The sequence below is a fragment of the Pogoniulus pusillus genome, chromosome 15 (assembly GCF_015220805.1).
Source record: "Pogoniulus pusillus isolate bPogPus1 chromosome 15, bPogPus1.pri, whole genome shotgun sequence".
Classification (NCBI taxonomy): domain Eukaryota; kingdom Metazoa; phylum Chordata; class Aves; order Piciformes; family Lybiidae; genus Pogoniulus; species Pogoniulus pusillus.
The window spans coordinates 26,539,124-26,560,446 of NC_087278.1; the positions used below are offsets into that span (position 1 = coordinate 26,539,124).

The window sequence follows — 21,323 nt, forward strand, 5'->3', positions numbered from 1 at the left end:
AGGACAAAACAAAGAAGTAACACATCAGTTAGAAGTTAAATGCCCCCACACCACAGATAAACATTTGTGGGGCTCAGAGGCTGACACACAGACTGCAGGGCAGGGGTTGTACTTCTTGAATCACAGAACTAACCAGGTTGGAAAAGACCTCTAAGACCATCGAGTCCAACCTATCACCTAACACCTTCTAATTAACTAAACCATGACACTAAGTGCCTCAGCCAGCTTCCTCTTAAACATCTCCAAGGGTGGTGATGAGGGGAAGGCCCTAAGTCAGGGGTCCTCGAACTTTTTCAACAGGGGGCTGGTTCACTGCCCCTCAGACACTGTCAGGGGCCGGACTATGGTTTGGTTCCAGCCCAGTACTGTCAAGGGCTGGACTACAGCTTGGTTCCAGCCCAGTGCCGGCGGGTGCCTGTGGGCTGCGGAGGCCAGCGAGCAGATGAAGTGGTTCCCCCTCCCCGTAACCCCCAGCGGGGGGGTCAGTAAATACCGGCAGGCCGGAGCGGAGACCCTGGGCAGCTGTATCCAGCCTGCGGGCTGTAGTTTGAGAACCCCTGCTTTAAGCAGCCACACTGGCAGGGGGCTGCAGGAGTGAAGCAAAATAGGTGAGGGCAGTTAGAGGCCACGTCAAGGAATGGTAATGTTTTATGTAGGTTATAGTGTGGTCTGGCAGGCACCACCCTGCAAATCAGCTCTCTCAGGCTTTCCACCTGGAGTTCCTCTCTGGAACACCTGTGTGTGGCTGCTTGGAGTGACCCTTGGCACAGGTGGGCCTGGTCCTTGTTCTGATCTCAGAGCAGGTGAGACTGGCCTAGCCTGGGTGAGGACAGGCAGGTGTGCGCCAGTCAGTGGCTGGTGTTGCAGCATTATGAGAAGAGGAGGTTAAAAATGGGCTTCTGCAATCAATCGAGACAAAATATCCACCAGATGAAGGCAGAGGAAGGTAAGAGATGCTATTCCCACCTCTGAGTTAAAAGTTTTCATTAAATTGTTAGGCACTGGAAAGGTGGAGAGGAGATGGCATCGTGGAGCTTTCTGCAGGGAGCGGAGGGCAGCAAGGTCCATGGGCCTGAGGGCTCTCAGGGGGTCAGTCTCTGGCAGTTACTCCCTCAGACCACACCAGAGGGGACAGTGACCCTGTTAAATATGTGATAGAGTATGAAATGCAGGCAGCAGCTTCTGTGCACTGGGGTATGGTGTTGTGTCTGTCGTGGGTTGTGGCTGAGTGGAGCTGCACTGAGGGAGGCAAATGGTGCCCATGGGTGGCGTGCTCAGGTGTGGCTTTACTCTGAGGCATGTAGTTAGCTTCTTAGCCAAATACTGGCAGGTGTCGCGGACGGGAAAGTTTGTTTGGGGGGGTTGGGGAATGATATGCGAGGCCGATTTTTATGACAGTTTAAATGATTTATTACTGTAAGCACTACAAATCCCCTTCCCAAACTTGTTGGTAATTATCCCACGTAGATTCTTGGTTCGTGGTTGTGATTTAAAATACAGAATGACTAAAATGAAGAGAGTCTATAATTTAAGAGAGTTCAGTGAAGTCTTGAGAGGTTATTCAGTCTCCAAATTAAAGTTTATCAGTTACTCACTGTCCAGATGCAGTTCAGAGAAGTTTCAAAGTATCAGGAATTTTTAGGGTGCGTTGTCCGAGGCTCCGCGGGTCCGGTCGAGCTGAAGGCTGCCTCCCGGGGCTCGTAAGGATCGGGCGCTGCCTGGAACGGTGCCGTCCCGAGCTGGTTGTTGCGATGCGAATGCCGCGTGTGTAATCGGCGATCAGGGTGACGAGCAAGAGAGGTGCAAGTAGAGCAGGGTAGAGAGCGAGGGGCTAGGGCTCAGCCAAGGCAAATGCGGCATTTTGTATAGTGTCTCAGAAGAGATGTGATCAGCCAACTCAGGCAGACTTGCGTTAGCTTTACAGATTGGTACAAACTTATAATCAACTCACACAATTGGACAATGCTAACCAAAAACAACTTATGGGACCACCCAGGGGTCAGCCCCCCAGCAGATATTCATCGGGTATGAGAACCAAGGTCCTTATTTCAAAACATAGCCATGTTTATGTCTTTTACTCCTCCGAGGGAGAGATTCTCCGGGGCTGCACGTCTGCTGGTACAGCAGCTGCATCAGTACAAGCAGAGAGGAATATTGGTTTGACTTTTTCCATAGAAGGTACCCGTGTGAGCCACGAGCCTGTGTACAAATGGGACCTTTGCAAGAGCTCTGCTCCCTTCCATGACAGCAGGTCAGAGCTTGCTCAGGGCATCACCTCTCATGTTGTGTACAGGTGCTCGACAGAGAAAGGCTTGTCTGGGAAGCACCAACTCTGGGTCTCATCCTGTTAGCAAGGTGAGCTTGTGGCCAACCAAACATGCATGAGAGAAAGCTCAAGTCAACAGCAACCCATCCTGTGGCAAAGCACCATTAGCAGTGGTGCTCCTCAGTCATGGCAGTCTCATGAGGATGTCTCCTCTTGCTGTTAGGACTGTTTGCCTGCTCTGTGCCCCAGCTAGGGCAGCCTGCTGCTTTGTACTGGGGCTGGATAGGTGTACAGGGGCCTAACTGCCTGCATGAAATTAGACCTGCACCTGCTGTTATGGAGAGGGACAAGATTTCTGTGCATGCCACTCCTCAGCCCCCACCACTGGCCCTGAGATCTCACTTTCTCAACTCCAGTACATTTTGTTAAGCTGGCAGTGAACAGATCAAAACAAAGTTAATTGTGGAATGCAGGTAATTTTCTTATTGTCTCTAATTTGTGCCTTAAATTAAAAATCTCAGGTGAAAATTTGGAGCTAGCATTGACCAAAAATACATTCTTGGAATAAGGGAGCACTTTATGTCATAGGAAGAAGTGAGACAGGAAATCACCCTATGTTAACTCCGTGTTGTATCTCTACATCATTCAGATGCTGCACTATCACTCCCTTCCCCTCCCCCACACTACAAAATAAGATATGTGATCATGATGTGAACTCTTGAAGTGGTAGGAGATGAGGCTGTTCTGGAACTTGTTAGTTGTGCAAAAGGGGTCACAGAAACAGCACGATAAAGAAGCTTCTATTTCCAACACACTTCCTAGGGCTTTCTTTCTATTAATTGACGGTAGATTCACTCTACACAAGCACAGCTGTACAGCTGGGTGTGAAAAGGTGCTCTGGTGAAATGAGTGTTGGCTAATGGAATTAATACAAAAATATATGCATTTTCCAGCTTCTGTGATGGAAAACTGTGGAAGGAGGAGAGAACCCCTTGCAGATGGGCAAACCCTATGGCTCCCTAAGTTATCCCCCACTTAAAAGCTATCAATTTAGAGCTGTCCTATGTATTGCCCTGTGAATTGAACAAGCCTTTTCAGTCTTTAATTAAGGGTGACAAACTCTTTGAACATCACAGCATTCATCTGTTCATGCGTGGAAAGCCTGGCGTAACAAAAGAATTTAATCAAACTACAAGCCTAATAAAGACTACATTGCCTGAACTAAATGATGTTATTGCTGCTGCAGCTCATAGTTTTACATTTAAAAAAGCGGGTCAGAGTGTTCATTCATCTTGATTAGCAATGCCAACCTAATTACTTCTGGAGGAAACAGTAATTAGCTGGAGTCTCACCTCATTAATCATGACATTCTTCTAGCAGACTATTTTTATCTGATAAATGGCTTGGATTGGAACAAGGTGTATATTTGAATTCTAGTTAATTGTACACAGCTTGCCGCATAACATTTCACATTTTTATCATTTAACTGCTTCTTTCCTGTGAACTTCTCAGCCATTTTTGCAGGCTGTTCATGTTGAATAAAAGGTGAATGGCTCACATAAGAGATGTCAGCTTTAATTAAGGATAGAACTAACTGAAGTTGTGTTTCAGCAGCAGGGATATAGTGGAGTCCCCTGCCTGCATGGGAGACTAAAGGGATCTTTTCTCAGGCAGAAAACAGTGTGCAGCTAATACTGCACAAAGCACGATGCTCTTAACAGAAGCCTGGGCCAATATTTTCAGTGGGAACTAATGATTAAACATTCATGCTCCAGAAGCCAAGTTCTTGAAGGTATCTCTGTCTAGGCATCTTGAAGTTAGTGTACCTAAACTGCCAGCAATTTTTGACAGTGGTGCTGCTACACAATTTCAAAGTGTCTATTTTAAAAATGTGAAATTTTACTCTTGTTATACATTTTTTACCACCAAGATGGAAGCCTATGCTATTGGTTGATTGGGGTTTTTCTGGGGAGGGAGAAGTTGTTTTCTGAAGAGTTTCTATAAGCAACAATCAGAAACGCTTATTAATTTTACAAAGCATGATTGTCTCATTTATCTGACCTGTAAGAACTGGAAAAAAAAAATTTAAAAGCAAGAGCCCAGAATCTGAAACTTCAGATTTGGTTTTCTACTAGAAGTAACAGATTCTAATTTTCTAAGTAGGATGATTATGTGTGTGTCAGTCTGCGAAACATCTGATTTTCAGAGGTAATAAAATAGATGAATCTTTGGGTGTATGCTTCTAAAATCCATGCTCAGTGCAACTCTATTTCTGGTCTACCAAGAAGGAAGTTCTCTTGCATACAGCAGTATTTTTTTCTTATTTTCCTTAACAATGAAAGAAAAGGTTTATGCTTTCTTTACCTGCAATCTGTCCATTCTAACAAGCAACATGTTAACCTGAAATAATGACTAATAGACAAGTGTAGGAAAAATAAAAGTTCCCCTTTCATTTCTATGTAAAAAATATTAAGTTTATACCTGGCATTAGTTGTCTGCAATAATTTACATGGAAGCATGGAAATGTTAACATCAGTTTTTCATTTGCTCTCTATAGGTAGAGAACTTGGCTGTATTTTAGGAATTCATCTGGGCTATGGATCAATAGATATATAGATGCAATAGATATATAGAAATATATATATTTCTCTTCCATAATCAATCTTATTAATAGAAATGGGAACTACTAGATAGTTCCGAGCGATTCTTGCAGGAATCTTTAGCTCTATCTGTCTCACGGAGCTGCAGCCCAACAGACATTAGGGTAGTGGTGGAACTTGCCAAGAAGAGAACAAATATTGCTGAAAGTTTTTGAGAAACCATCAAATTATTTTCATTTATACATACATATATATATATGTGTGTGTGTGTGTGTGTATTTAAAGTACCCTGCACTCTTATGCAAATGTATTTTGACATTTTTCTCTGGGTCCTGATTCCTGTCTTTCAACTACAAAAATAAAAGAGGAGAAAATCCGTTGCTCCCAAAATTAAACAAACACCCTGCTCCAAATCCCTGAATGAGCTATTTGCAAAAACATGTTGATTGCATAATTTTTTTTTTCTTCCCAAAAAAGACATTTATGTAAGACACAATTTTCATTCTAAACAGATGTCAAATTACAATTGGCTTCACACAGTTCTGATGTGGCAAAAGGCTTCTTAACTTCTCTGGTAGAACCCATGGTATAACCCATACAAGTTTGCAGATGACACCAAGCTGGGGCAGATGTGGCTGGGTTGGAGGGCAGAAGGGCTCTGCAGCGGGACCTTGACCGCCTGGACAGATGGGCAGAGTCCAATGGGATGGGGTTCAATAGCTGCAAGTGCAGGGTGCTGCACTTTGGCCACAACAACCCCATGCAGAGATACAGGCTGGGGTCGGAGTGGCTGGAGAGCAGCCAGACAGAGAGGGATCTGGGGGTGCTGATTGCTGGCTCATGTTCAGATGGGTATCAGTGTGGCCAAGAGAGCCAGTGGCATCCTGGTCTGCATCAGGAATGGTGTGGTCAGCAGGAGCAGGGAGGTCATTCTGCCCCTGTACTCTGCACTGGTTAGACCACACCTTGAGTGCTGTGTTCAGTTCTGGACCCCCGGTCTAGCCTTGAGCTCTGTGGTAAAGGGTTGGACTTGATGATCTGTGAGGTCTCTTCCAACCCTGATGATACTGTGATACTGTGACACTGAGATGCTTAAGCATGTCCAGAGAAGGGCAATGAGGCTGGGGAGAGGCCTTGAGCACAGCCCTATGAAGAGAGGCTGAGGGAGCTGGGATTGGTTAGCCTGGAGAAGAGGAGGCTCAGGGCAGACCTTATTGCTGTCTACAACTACCTGAGGGGTGGTTGTGGCCAGGAGGAGGTTGCTCTCTTCTCTCAGGTGGCCAGCACCAGAACAAGAGGACACAGCCTCAGGCTGCGCCAGGGGAGATTTAGGCTGGAGGTGAGGAGAAAGTTCTTCCCTGAGAGAGTCATTGGACACTGGAATGGGCTGCCCGGGGAGGTGGTGGAGTCGCCGTCCCTGGAGCTGTTCAAGGCAGGACTGGACGTGGCACTTGGTGCCATGGTCTGGCCTTGAGCTCTGTGGTAAAGGGTTGGACTTGATGATCTATGAGGTCTCTTCCAACCTTGGTGATACTGGGATACTGTGATGATTTGTTGTTTTTTTGGGGTGTTTTTTGGTGTAGATGTGAAATACCTGCAGAAAAGAGGTATTAGATGCATACATGCACTACATGTAAGTGGCTTTTTGATATTCAAATTATTAATTTCGAGGTCTGTTTCAATAACCAGTATCGTTTCTAAGCATTAACTTTGTCATTAGGATCCAGTATGCTCTAGGCTGCTATCTTTGATCGTAGATCCCGGTTACAGTGGTATGCTTGAGGCAGTACTTGTCAGATGTTAAAAATGTAGGAGTTTTGCTAATGAGTATATACTTACAAATTCATACAACCTTAGTAAGTCTCTAATGAAAATCATAGACTTGTTTGCATGCATGTGACTTGTGTAAGTGTCACTAATGTCTCATAACTTCCATCATAGATAATTTCTAGATGATTCCACGTATAGAGACAAAATTGTTTTCCAGTTTCTAATAGGTTAGAAGGAACTAAAATGACATTTTTAATATATAAGTGGTACTTTTCTTCTGACATCTCAAAGGAATTTACAGACAATTAAGCCACTCTTGCTCATCTTCTGGTATAGGTTGGCATTACTATGTCCAGGTTAGAGGAGGAACTGAAACCTAAGTTGGTTAAGGGCAACTTTCTCAAAAGGAGGTTAATATATGTAGGACCCAGAATAACCAATCTTGTCTGTAGGTGCAGATCAAAACCTCTGCATATCTTAAATCTGAGCTCTGTGACTTAGACATGGAATCAAGTACAGAGCTGAGAACAGAATTCCAGAGTTGTTTTTACTGTCTCTCCCAACCATGAGATACTAACTCAAATTTTCCTCTTGCTATAGCCCTCTCTTCAATTACATTTCTTCTGGAAGTGGATTCTTTAGTCAAAGGGCCAGGCTGATGCAATATCCTAGTATAACACTGGGGTTTCTCTACCCAGAAGTCTGTGACAAAGAGACCTGACCCTCAGTGTTTCATGGATGAGTGCTGTAGAGAAGTGGGGAATGTTGACCAGCTGTTTGGCTTTCCACCCTTGTGACTTGGGTAGGCTGACACATGGAGGTAAAAAAGCTCTTTCGGTAGCCTGTGAGTGTAAAGTCAGCTTCTACATTAGTGCATTAGTAGGGGTTGTGGGGAAGGGACCAAGCAGCCACAGGAAGAGCAGCATGGCACAGCTTGCTGCTCTGGGGACTCTGGCTCACCCTGCTAGCTCCTGCCTGCTGCTGCAGAGCTTAACCCACACATAGGTTGTTTTGGTTCCTTGCAGTATATATCTTGATACTTTTCTGTGAGGCAGGCAGTACAAAGCTCTCAGTGATGTGCTGATCACAGGATAACAGCATTAACTTTTTGGTACGCTACATGAGACATTATAGATTTTGCATCTATCCAGTCCCATTGTTACCTCATTTTAGTGCCTCATTTCAAATGTGTGATCCCAGGCACTGCTTGGTAACTAAAAAGACAAAACCAGTTGCAGAGTTTGTAGACAACAAGAGTCTGGACTTAGAAACAGGGAAAAGTATTTAAAGTGGCATAACTTCTACCACTGTCTGTTTCCTCCACTAGCTCTATGCTTCAGACTAAAACTGACTCCATTGAAGGGTTCCTGTGGTTCTTTACTCTCACCCATTTCCATAGCTGACCAGAAAGCCAACAGAAACTAGAGCAAGCTTTTTTGAACAATGTTATTAGCATTATTATTTTTTAATAACTATTGTTCTTCTGTAGGGTTTTTTGTACCTTTTTTTTTGGTTGTTGGTTGGTTGGGGTTTTTTTGGTGTTTTTTTTTCTGTTTTTGTTTTCTTTTCCTAGCAGCATAAGGTGGACAAAATATGCTACTGTGAGCAACTGTTTTGTGGGACAAATGAAAAAATAAAGTAGAATGGGGAGGCAGAGTGACTGTGCATTAAAAATGTGGATGTCCTCCAGGTATAACCATGTGTTGGCATAATGACAGTCAGACTTTAAGGATAGGACACTATTCTGGCAAAGGCAAGTTGTGTGATACTTCTGCTTGCCAAAGCCTGACTTGTGCTTCCAAATTTTATATTGGTTTGAAGTTATCTAACTCGCATCAGAAAACACACAGAGTAAACCAGATATTTAAAAGTTTCTAACACATTTTAAAACAAAATCTAAAGCACAGTCTCATGATTGAAAAAAGAAATCCTGCCCCAGCCAGTAAAAATAGATTAAAAAAAAATCATGGAACTATTTTAAACACAGTGTTGGCTGTACCAGACAATTTTAGTTAGGTCTGTGTCTCAGTCTTGTCAGAGATTAGTATAGTCCAGAAGGCTGCCATCAGTATGCCAAAAAATCATAACAGCAGGAGCAATTAAAAAAAGAAATATTAAAGAATGAATAGAAAGCCAATGCCTATAAATAAAATGAGACAATAAACTTGTACCTGGAATCCAGAAGTAAGATAAAGATAAACCTTGGAAAGTTGTCACAGACAGAAAATAGAAGAAACTCTTAAGGGCAACATCCAGGCCTGCTGAATGCTGTGGGAATTCTGCCACTTTCATGCTTTTTGGCCAGGATGTTTTGTTGTTTGTTTGTTTTGTTTCTTTTTTTCCTTTCACAGGATACGCCCCCATCTGGCACACGCTGTTTGTAGTTTGTTTTCCCATGGAATTATGACACATTTTTAATGGATTGAGGATTTGAACCTTCTGCAGACCTTTACATCAATCTGATGAAGGTGGAATACTGGAAGTTTTATAAAAGAAATGGTAGTGAGATCCCTGTGTTACTGTAATGGCTTTCACTGGCAACAGGAAAAAATACCAGGCTAGGCTTTGAATCCTCATTGCTCTAATTTCTCCTTTTGTTTTTTTCTGTTTGCTTGCTCTTATGCATGGGATGACAAAAATTAGTTGGTGAAGAATTTGAAGGTAAACTCAGACATCTTGTTAATCACTAATGATATCTAAACTGAACTCATGAACCATTGTAAAATAGCTTCAACTGTGAGTAGAATTGTAGAACTCTTTGGGTTGAAGAGACCACCAAAGGCCATAGATCATATTGCTCAGAGTCTTTTCTAGCCTGAACTTGAAGATCTCCATGAGTGAGGCCTCAGCTAACTCCCTGAACAACCTGTTGCAGGTTGCAGTGCACCCTCATGGTGCAGAACTTGTTTAGACCTAGTCTAAGTCTACTCTTCTCTCATTTCAAACCGTTGTCCCTCATCCTGTCCCTGCAGGCTTTTGTGTACAGTCCCTCCACAGCCTTCTTGTAACCCCCTTCAGGTACTGGCAGGCTACTATTAGGTCTGCCCGAAGCCTTCTCTTCTCCAGGCTGAACAACCCCAACTTCCTCAACCTATTCTCATAGCAGAGGTGTTCCAGGCCCCTGATCATCTTCATGGCCTCCTCTGGACCCGTTTCAGCAGATCCATATCCTTCCTGTAGACTCTCATAGTGTGCACACTTAGGAAGCAAATGTGGTCCCAGTCCCAAAGACTTTAAGTCACAATCCAAGAGACACAGAAATGTCCAAAGAGCTTGCAAGTGTAGAAGAGCCTGGTAGCTGACTTAGATTGACTGTGCTCTCTGCTGAGTAAGAAGCAATTGATTTTTTACATACAGCTGTTTGAAATAAAATATCATTCAAATCAGACTTCTGAAATCCTGAAGAGCTATTTCAGCCGTTTCTGGTGCTGCATCATTGCTCTGGGGACTGATATAACCATGGTTTGCAAAGGGCATTTTTTTTTTTACATCATGCTAGATTTTTAGCTCAAACTGTGCTGGTTTGAGGCTAATTGGAATATTTTACTGAGAGAAATGAAATCCTTAGCTGTGAGAAGAAAGAAAAAACCCCAGTAACCTATATTACCCATTCTTCTGGTGAGAAAATGCAACTAGTCAAAATATAGAGAAGACACTCACTTGTAAGACACATCTCAGCTCTCATTTCTGGCTGTTCCTTCTTTTGGTCCGATCTGTGTGGCTGTCTTTGCCTTAACTCTAATCCGACCTAACCCTTTTTCCTCTAACCTCCTTGTCTTTTGGACATCTCACCTCAGATCTCCAGATATATCATGTGAGATATATGTGGGTTGATCTGATTATTTCTGAAGGGAGGGAAAGAGGGAGGGGGAAGGAAGTTTGGGTCGGAAGCCCTCCTGGGGACTCTGATTTCTGGGAGGAGTATTGTGTTTCTGTATTACTTTTAATTTGTATATAACCGTATATATTTGTGCATATATATGTTTTGTAAATTGTACTAAGCTGTAAATATAGCTCCATTCCTTAACTTCTAGCTGGCCAAATCTAGTCTGGGTGACTTTTCCTAAGTGCTGGGGGGGGGGGGGGGGGGCTGGTAACACCCAAAGGGTCACATCTTATTTTGGCACCCAGTGTGGGGCTAATTCAAGTTGACTGGTTGCTAATTAAGTCTGGAAGTTAAGGTGAAGTTATTCATTCAAGTTATTCTGGAATCACTGGTGGATCTCAAGAGTTAGAACTAAGTTGCAGGCTGAAATAAATTTAACTGGTAAAGAGTGGAAGAAACATACTATTGTAACTGGTCCTGATGTGCCTTGCATTCTGGGAATTGACTTTCTGAGACAAGGTTGTTTCAAAGATCCTAAGGGTCACAAATGGGCTTTTTGGAATAGCAGCTGTAGAAATTGACGATGGTAAATTGAAACAAACACAAACAAATTTGGAACAGAGAAACTTACAAGCAGAAGAATATTGGAGTGTCTGAGTATGGAGGTGAACATTCCAGGGATAGGCCATAAAATGGTAACAATGAATAAGTTAATATAATTTCATTGGAGCATCAAAAGCTTATGTCTGGAAGATCAACTTGTATCTCCCCCTTGCTGCTTCTGCTGTGTCTGCTGCTATCTTCCCCACCGCTGTTCTGGCTTGCTGCTTTGCTGCTTCACTGCTGCTTGGCCTCATCCCCATCTCCGTCTTCTTTAAGGTTATTATATTCTGTAGCAGTTTATTCTCCATATACTGTTATAAAAATACAATTCCCTTTTCTTTTTTGACTTTCTAAAATTCTGAGTTGTAGTGAATTTACTGGGGGAAGGATCCACTCTAACCCATCATACATGCACTACCAGGGCAGTTCGTGGCGACCATTTTTCTTTGTGCTAATATATTTGGGCTCAGATGGTTTAACCTGTGAAGTTATGTACATCTTCAGCTTTTACAGAAGAGATGAAGAGATAAGACTTGTCCTTGATTTGTTTCATATAAAATATGTTTCTATATAAGTTCTCTCCTTCTGACTTAGAAGCACCCCAGGACTACGGCCATATATTTGAATGCTGGCTTGATTTGGTTATTCTATTCATAGATAGTATACTGTAATTATTCTTTGACCCAGGGGTTTGTTTGTACTAAGTCACTGAAGCTGAATAGCCCTTCCTTAAGCATATTTTGTTGGCAGATATCATTTGCTTACCTGATTTATTAGTCTGTTTATGCTACTTAGGTTTGATCTTGATTATAAAAGAAGTACTCACTGTAAAAGAAGTGCTGAGTTGTAGATAATGCCTGGCATCTATTAACCAGTGTAATTTCAAGTGTAATTCTAGATCAAGCTAGTAAATAGGTGGAGGATGTGCTGAAGTCCTCCAAGTGCAAACATTATGCTTGGAACTTATTATGTGGAAGAATATGCACAAGAATCTTGTGACATTTGGTTAGCTACTGCAAGTTGGTTGTTGTTCTTGATCAGATCACAGAATGAATGAAATTGGAAAGGACCTCTGCAGATCATTGAGACCAACCCATTCCCTGCCAGGGCAGAATCACCTTGAGCAGGTTGCACAGGATAGCATCCAGGCAGGCTTTGAATGACTCTAGGGACAAAGAATCCACCACCTCTCTGAGCAGCCTGCTCCAATGCTGCATTGCCCTCAATGTAAAGAAGTTCTTCCTCAGATTTAGAGGAAACTTCTTATATTCAATTTTGTGCCCATTACCTCCTTGTCTTGTCACTGGACACCACTGAAAAAACATTGTCCCCATGCTCCTAACACCCACTCTTGAATGATGTCCATCGAAGGAATGGAATGTATGGGAGATTTAAAGTGAACTGTTCTGTAATCACCACACCAGACAGCTCTACAGGACTTTGCTCTAGTTTAAACCATATTGCAAATAAAGGTCTGAGGTTTCATGTGTATGCTTTGACTGCATTTGCTAGAGCGAGGCTTGCACCTGCAGCTCTGCCTTTCTCCTGCAACTACTCTTAGTGAGCCTGTGGTCCTGCCTGCTCCTCCTTCTGCATGTGGACCTCATGAGAGCTTGCTAGCTTGCTACACTGCAAAAAGCATTTTCTTCTTTACTTTCATCTGAGTTAGTTTTCTCTCAGACTAGTGACATACACTGGCTCTTGGAAGGTGTTCGAGCACCTACAGAAGCAGTGGGAGATGGACAACATCTGGGAGCATAGAAGAAAGGCTAATAACACTTTTAGGTAGGAGCTCATCCTCCCATGTTTGCTGCCTCAAATTCTGGCAGTGTGAAAGGATCCTCAGGGCAAAGAGGATCAGTACAAATCTCAGACTGCTGGAGTCCACCCCTGGGGTCAAATTCACCCCTGAGAGAACCCTACTGAGTTGCAGAAAAAACTTGACCCAGTGAGCCTGATCTTTTTGTGAAGTGATGTGACATTTTTGCAGGTCCAGAGCAGTAGGAAACAGGAGGAACAAAAATGAAGCTGAGGCTCAGCATATATAGATTTGTGTATCTTTGTACACATCTGGTACAAGTAATTTCTTGTGTGCAAGGCACATAGGATTTTGTAGTGTCAAACTGACTTCAGGTAGCATAAAGTGATTAAAAAAAAATCATTTAAACTCTGGCTTAATGAAAATGTACAGAGAGTTCCCACAATGGGTATTGTTTCTAAGCTGTGCATCTTTGTTTCAAATTCCCAGTATAAACAATCATGTAAATAGGTAATTAAAGCCATCTGCTCCTTGGTAGCCCAGTTACCTTTGCAGTATCTTTTACATTTTTCTCCCCTTTAACTCAGAGAACTGCCATAAATTCTCTCTTTAGTCCATGAGGCATTACAAAAAGTGTTTGTCAAGAGGAAAAGACATTTTTCTAATAAATTTCTCTTTCAAATAAACTGTTCTTCATGACCACACAAAACTGTGCCCTCAGATGATGGGCATTCCCATAAACTTTAATGCGACACAAGACACTTAAAACAATGCAGTTACTGCCTGTGATCTTGAATTTTCTCCTTCTCCATGGGGACACAGGTTTTTATCTTGTCATCAAGAGTAAGTACTGATGTCTATGGTGGTAATTTGAGCTGAGGATCTGACCCATTCCACAGAGGAGTAAACAGAAAGTCAACTTTTGTAATCATTGTGGGAACTGGATAAAAAATGTGATTCTTCCTCTTGGTCATCTCTCTTTAAGTGAGAGGAAACAAACCTATTCTGCAACAATCTGACTGATGATGTTATGACTGGGAAGAAAAATTAAGCACTGCAGAAGCCTAGATCATGCTGCCCAGGGGTACTTGCTGAGGCCGTGAAACAGTGTACGAGCTGTGGAGCTGGAAACACACCACGTTCACGTGAGCATGCTAACCTTGATGGTGAGCTAGTTGGCAGGGATTAATGTTGGTATTGCAAAGCACTGAGCTGTGTTTCTACCAAAGCAGTTTTTCATCTCCCTACTTAGACTATGTATGACTTGGGTTGTGTGGCAGGGACTAGTTAATGAGACAAACCTCATATCTTTACTGGATGAATTTGTGATGGGCAGGCTAAAGTAGTTGGAGACAGAAAGAAGGTTTCTTTATTCTTCTTTCCAAAAGTCTTCTTGCTCTGTCTGCTCTACTTCCCATTGATTTTTGGTTGAATAAAGGGAAAGAAGGGACGAGAGCTCTGGTTTCTTATTGCCCAGGAGGTGAGAACTGGGATTGAGGAGAAAGGAAACAAAATTTCCCCGCGCTCCAGATAGAAACATCTGGGGACCAGATACACTTCAGAGAGTGCTGTGGCTTCTCCCTTTCCCTTCTCCCTTTCCCTTCTCCCTTTCCCTTCTCCCTTTCCCTTCTCCCTTTCCCTTCTCCCTTTCCCTTCTCCCTTTCCCTTCTCCCTTTCCCTTCTCCCTTTCCCTTCTCCCTTTCCCTTCTCCCTTTCCCTTCTCCCTTTCCCTTCTCCCTTTCCCTTCTCCCTTTCCCTTCTCCCTTTCCCTTCTCCCTTTCCCTTCTCCCTTTCCCTTCTCCCTTTCCCTTCTCCCTTTCCCTTCTCCCTTTCCCTTCTCCCTTTCCCTTCTCCCTTTCCCTTCTCCCTTTCCCTTCTCCCTTTCCCTTCTCCCTTTCCCTTCTCCCTTTCCCTTCTCCCTTTCCCTTCTCCCTTTCCCTTCTCCCTTTCCCTTCTCCCTTTCCCTTCTCCCTTTCCCTTCTCCCTTTCCCTTCTCCCTTTCCCTTCTCCCTTTCCCTTCTCCCTTTCCCTTCTCCCTTTCCCTTCTCCCTTTCCCTTCTCCCTTTCCCTTCTCCCTTTCCCTTCTCCCTTTCCCTTCTCCCTTTCCCTTCTCCCTTTCCCTTCTCCCTTTCCCTTCTCCCTTTCCCTTCTCCCTTTCCCTTCTCCCTTTCCCTTCTCCCTTTCCCTTCTCCCTTTCCCTTCTCCCTTTCCCTTCTCCCTTTCCCTTCTCCCTTTCATTTTAAATGTTTGAGAATTTCTGGACATTAATTCTGTGAGAAGAGAAACATTTATTTTCTTCCTTCAAAATAATTCACTCCTAATTACTCACTTATAAATTCTGGAGTGACACTGTAAATACTAGGACCAGCATTACCAGATTTCACCTGACTGGTATTTTTAAGGAATTGAGTCTGCTTGAAAAGGCCACTTGTCATCACAACCTGTGCAGAAACTTGGTAATGAACTTTTATTGTCTTGATCACAGAATCACAGAAACATTCCCTTTGGAAAAGACTCTCAGGATCATCAAGGCCAACTGAGAGCCCTGCCTTACAAAATTCACCCTTAAACCACATCCTCAAGCACCATATCCAAATAATTTTTGAACACATCCAGGGTTGGTGACTCAACCACCTCCCTGGAGAGCACAGAATCACAGAACCACAGAATTAACCAGGTTGGAAAAGACCTCTAGGATCATTGAGTCCAATCTATCACTTAATCCTTCTAATTAACTAAACCATGGCACTAAGTGCCTCACCCAGCCTCCTCTTAGACACCTCCAGGGATGGTAACTCCATCACCTCCCGGGCAGCCAGTGCCTGATGGTGCTTCCTGAGGCCAGCCCAACACACTTTTAACCAAAAAAGAAGCTGACATCTTTTGTTTGTTTGTTTTAATTTGGACTCTTCAGTCACTTACTTTCTTTTGGAGAACAAAACCAGCAACATTGTTGCAACATTTGCTATTAAGAGGGTTTGTTCCAACACTTGAACAAAGCAATCAAAACAAAACAAACCCCCAACTCCCCGAAACAACACAGGAAAGCCACAAGGTTCCCTTGAGCTGGTTTTCTTTAAACCTCAAGGTGAAGCTTGGTGGTCAAAGGAGCTGGTTGTACAAGCAGTCACTCAGACTCTGAATAAGCTAACACAGTGCTGCTTTCTATGGCCATGTAAGGATGAATTATGAGGGGATGCAAGAATAGAGTGACACCAATGACTGAAAATTTTTGGCTCGAAGTGATTTGATGATTTTTACCCTTCAAAGCTTGTTCCTTTACTTGCTCACTCTGTTTCTGTAAGTTGGCTATAAGGATGATTCCTGCTTTCACATAGCCCTTTCAGATCTCTGTGTTAAGAAGTGCTCTTTAAACAGCAGGTACTATTAATGACATTTTTCAAAGTTATTTAGAACCCAAAGCATGACATACCCTGCTTTTAATGAAGTTTCTCCTAGTACACTTGAGTTTTTTAACTTTTTGGGGGTTGTTTTCTAACTACTTAAGGCACCTAAATTGTGATAGTGGGTGAGTATTTCCAGGAAAAGAACTTAGTACTGCTAATTATGGTTATTGTCTTAGGATGGTGATGTGACCAGGTAGGCTGGATATTTATAATCTTGCTCCTGAGTTAATAAAACATTCTTTTAAATGGACAAAAAATGGAAAATCAAGGTTAATTATTATTTTTATTGAATTAGGAATCCCATAATCCTAGAACATGTGAGTTTTTGCTTGAACATAAGGAGAAATCTCTTTATTTTGAGGGTGGTGGATCATAGGAATAGCATTTCTGGAGAGGTGGTTGAGTCTACTTCTCTGGACACTTTCAAAACCCACCTGGACATTTTTCTGTGCAACTTGTTCAGGGCACAGGGGTGGACTAGATGATCTCCAGATGTCCCTTTCAATCCCTACATGACTCTGTGAGAACAACTTTTTAATGGGTTTATACAGTTGCATCATTGGGAGCTTTCTAAAGACACATGTAGGCTACTATTTTATGACTGAGCCATTACTTCAGCATTGTACAGCAATACCCTGCATGCTGGAGTGTGCCCAAAGAAGGACCACGAGGATGATCAGCATGATGATTGGCCACAATGATGATGGCTGGAGCACCTCTTCTATGAGGACAGGCTAAAAGAGTTGGGGCTGTTCAGTCTGCAGAAGAGGAGGCTCCCAGGTGACCTTATTATGGCCTTCCAGTATCTGAAAGGGGCCTACAAAAAAGCTGGGGAGGGACTTTTTAGGCTATCAGGTAGTGACAGGACTGGGGTGTTGGGGAAGGGACATTAATTGATACGAGATGATATTTTTTCCAAAATTAACCTTGTTTATGAATTTTGCTGTTCAGAACTGTTGCCACCCTGACCACTCATTTTAATAATATTTTGATTCTTACACGGTCATGGAAACATTCTATGGATAGTATCTAGATCTAGCAATAACCAGCAAAATGTATGAACAATAATTGAACTGGAAGAGAAGATTCCTGCGGTCAAATGCCTCTTGCCCGGTAGATGGGCTCAAGGAGCTCTTTCTGCTCTATGGCAGAAGGCAATGGAGAATTACTAAGAGGCATTTAAGCATTTATTCACAAATTATTATTACCCACTTGAGGGGCTTAGCCACAGTCCAGACAGTGCCCAAATGCTTTCAGGGGACTCTGTCTTGCTGGATATTGAGACTCCAATCTTCCCAGCTTTTGGGGACAGAGACAGATAATCTCTGACCTTGTCTCCTGGCTCCTTCTGGATGCTATGTCCAGGAATTCAAAGCAGGAATTTCAGGTGCAGAAGGCAGGAGGTCGTGCAGCCTCGGCACGACGTCATGCTGACCACACAGGCCAATCGCATACAGACATCCAGAGCCTGCTCCTGGTAACTCGTGGCAATAGACTTTACCAGGCAAATAATAAGGCAGTAGGCAAATAATAAGGCAGTAGGCAATTGCAGCAGCAACAGCAGAGCGTGGCTGAGCACAGCAGAGAGGGCAAGGGAGCAAAGCAGGGAAGCAAAGCACATTGTCTACCTGCGTGTCTCCTTTTATCAATGTGGGCTGAGATTAATTGCCCTTTGGACACAGAATAGCCAATCAGGGTGACAGTTAGCTGAACCACACCATATTAGTCAAAGCCATAGGCTTGCTTTTCCCTAATCTGGGAAAAGCACAGGCCTTGCACTAGGCAGGCACAAGCTCAGTGTGCACCTTGTTTACCACAGGACCCTGGGGAGGACAGACTCAGTAGCTACAGGTTCTTTTGTGTCCTTTTGTCTTCTCTTTCTGTGCTTGCCTCTCTGGTAGAGCAGAAAAACATGCCTAAGCAAAGCAGGGCATGTATGAGCCTATTTTGTGTCTATCAGGCCTACCACAACATAGGGGGAATGGAGCAAATCTGGAGGTGGGGAGATTCATACTGGACATGAGGAGGAAGTTCTTCAGCATGAGAGTGATGAGAACCTGGAATGGGTTGCCCAGGGAGGTGGTTGAGGCCCCATCCCTGGAGGTGTTTAAGACCAGGCTGGATGAAGCTCTGGCCAGCCTGATCTGGGGTAGGGTGTCCCTGCCCATGGCAGGGGAGTTGGAACTAGATGATCTTTGTGGTTCTTTCCAACTCTGACTCATTCTATGATTTGCCTTTTCTGGTTACGACCAGATGGAATTAGAATAGTACTTTGCTTGCTAAGCAGGTAATAAAAAAAAGTAGCTTTTAGATTTGCATTTTAACAGATTGTTCATAAATTTTCAGTCCAGTGTTCCTTCTCTTCCACCTACTGTTTTCTGCAAGAACACAATGTCTTGCAGACACCTGGCATTTTGTTTGAAGAAACCTGATCTTTCTCAGCTCCAGTGGTTATGGTTTAGCTTAGAAGTAAATGGGGAGGGAAAAGCCCACCAAGTTTGAAAAATGAAAATGCTTTTGACATTTAACTGTAACAGGGAGAGTGACTTGTGGAGGGTGGAGTTTTGCCCAGCAGAAGGAATCCATCATCGGCCTTTGCTTCTGTCTCGGTTCTAATTGAAATTTCCCAGAGACTCAGAGTCTAATAGACTCAAATGGAACCAATAACAATTTATAGGATGCCCTTCCCTTTTCCCCCTTCTTTCCCAAAAGAAAAGGACTTAGATGAAGAGAGAGGAAAGGTAAGCACACCCAAGTAAATAATCTCACTGTGATTTGGAAGTTAAAAGAAGAAAAGTTTAAGAATAAATAAAAGGTATATGAGGTAGGGAAGTTACAAAGATATAGTGAAGAGGCAGCAAAATACAGAATATGTAAATATACAACCAGATTTGATGGCAATGGGTTTTGTCTGCCTTGTGGGTTAATGGCCATGTGGTGAGACAAAAGAGAACCAAGAAGAGGATGGTGGTTGCTGTTGAGCAGGGATGCAGGGAAGACAGACAAACAGGCAGTCCCCTTGGTTTTATGGATATTAGATAGGAAAGAGGAGTGGGCTAACCACCATCACCTGGTAGTGTTCAGACTCACCCCTGGGGAGGGGTCAAGACACCTGGGGTCAGATTCAAGACCACTCCCCTAGGAGGGTTAACCCTGTACAGTTTCATGTGCAAGGATGGCACACAAGGCAGGGGAGAGGAGAGCGGGGGTGGAGCAGAGCTGGCTTAGAGGCACCGAGGAGGAGCCTCCTCTGAGAAGGAACACTGCCATGGCCTATTAGCAGTCCTTGAAAGGCAGGCAAAGGGAAGGACCTTCTGAAAATACTTTTCTCTTGCATCTTAAGATCCATATACTTCAAAGCATGATCTACATTAAGAGGCAAGAGCTGTTCTCACTGGCAGTGTGGATAAAGTACTTATAATGGGAGAGTGAAGGGTCCTCTCGCAGTGAGTGCCACCTCTTGTTGGAGAAGATGAGACTCTAGGGGAAAAAATGGCAGTTTTGAGTGGAGGCGAGGTGCTGGAGGTGTGATTTTTAAAAGTCAGGAAGTACTGTTCTTGATTTATAGGGAGGAATTTGTGTGCATATACTCTTGTGAACACATTTTTATTTTTGTCAGGCCTGAGAGCATCTTCCTTTTGTAATCAAAGCTGAGATACCATTGGAAATATAATCACCCCTTTGGTTATCTCATGGGATTTGGGAAAAGTAATTAGTTAATAAAGCTCCAAAGATGAAAGATCCTTTGTAGATCCTTTGTAAATCCTACCTCCATTCTTATCCTCACCAAGAACACTGATGAAATTGCTATTCAGTTTGAGCACCGGATCTTCAACTGCTATTAATTAGCATAGCTACCCAGTGAAGCTACTTGAGACTTGGATTTGAGGAAGATCTGGCTTCCTTAATTCTGTGAAGCTACTGACTTCCTTTGTGTGATTCCTATTTAAAGACTTTTACTCGTGTTTAATAGTAAAGAATTTGTTTTCTTAATGATAAACACAATACATAGGCCAAATTCTGCCTTTATGCTACTCACTGTGAATCACAACCATTGTATTGTGGTCAGTAAATTTTCTCTGCTATCTAACTGTGTATCTGCAGAGAGCTTGGTCTTGTTTGTCTGTGGAGTTTCTGGTGTGGGCTGCTGCAAATACTTTTGCTTTGTAACCAAGTATAGTAATCCTGAGTGCAGTGGAGCTATGCCTGTTTGCACTTATTTGCACCAAATTTACCTAAAGATTCTTGATGTTATTTTATGAGCATAAATGTTCAAGCTTAAGTTTGGTTAGGTTTTATAAGTAGAAATAGGATAAATTAAGATTGTGTAAGTGGGAGCACTGATTTCTCTGACAGAACTGTATGCTTTTGCTCACTGGTATAAACTGTATTGTCCTCTGTATGTAAGAGAAAGAGACACTTTTTCTGACAGTTCATATTCAACATAATTTTCCACTAAGGAGACTGCAGCAGCTTGCCAGAGTTGTCACACGCCTTGATGTCTTTGAACTTCTTCCTTGGAAGCTGCTGAAATCCTTCATGCAACTGCTCCACTTGGGCATAATCCAGGAAGAGCTTTCTCCAGCTGCTTTGGTTTATTATGTATTGGCTCCCAGAATTTGAGATCACAAGTCAAGCAAAAAGGCTAAATGTAGATGCATACAGAACAGCCAGCACTCTTGGAGTCTGTGCGCCAGGAAGCCCCCCTGACCTCCTCTCAGTGCTAATGTTCTTCAAGTTGCTTTCAAGACCTCTGGGATTTTGACTCTTGACGATAACAGGCCAATAAATGTCATGCTGCATTTATAAGACAAAGGAAAAGCACAGTATAAACCCCCTCCTTTCCTTCTGTATTCACTGGATGGGGAGGGGAGCCCATTTCACATACCCTATGTGGTGGCTGTATGTCTTCAGTCCCCTGCTGGCAACACAGCAGGTGTTTCCTGCCGTGCTTACAGTGTCTTCCACTCTCCAGGTATTGGCACTCAGGTCTGCCTCAGCTTAGCCATCCAAGACAGAGGTTAGTTGGTATAGATTTCCGTTCTCTCTTTCTGTCCTTGCCTCCTCTTCTTCACCTTCCTCTTGCTTTATG

The 21,323-nt window shown here is 43.2% G+C and overlaps 1 long non-coding RNA gene across 1 annotated transcript; it reads left to right on the forward strand.

Annotated features, from left to right (window-relative positions):
• The first annotated feature begins 849 nt into the window (after positions 1–849).
• On the forward strand, positions 850–21,052 carry LOC135181604 (uncharacterized). Its single transcript, XR_010304944.1, has 2 exons — positions 850–946; positions 20,692–21,052. It is a non-coding gene; the product is annotated as an uncharacterized LOC135181604 (long non-coding RNA).
• The last annotated feature ends 271 nt before the right edge of the window (positions 21,053–21,323 follow it).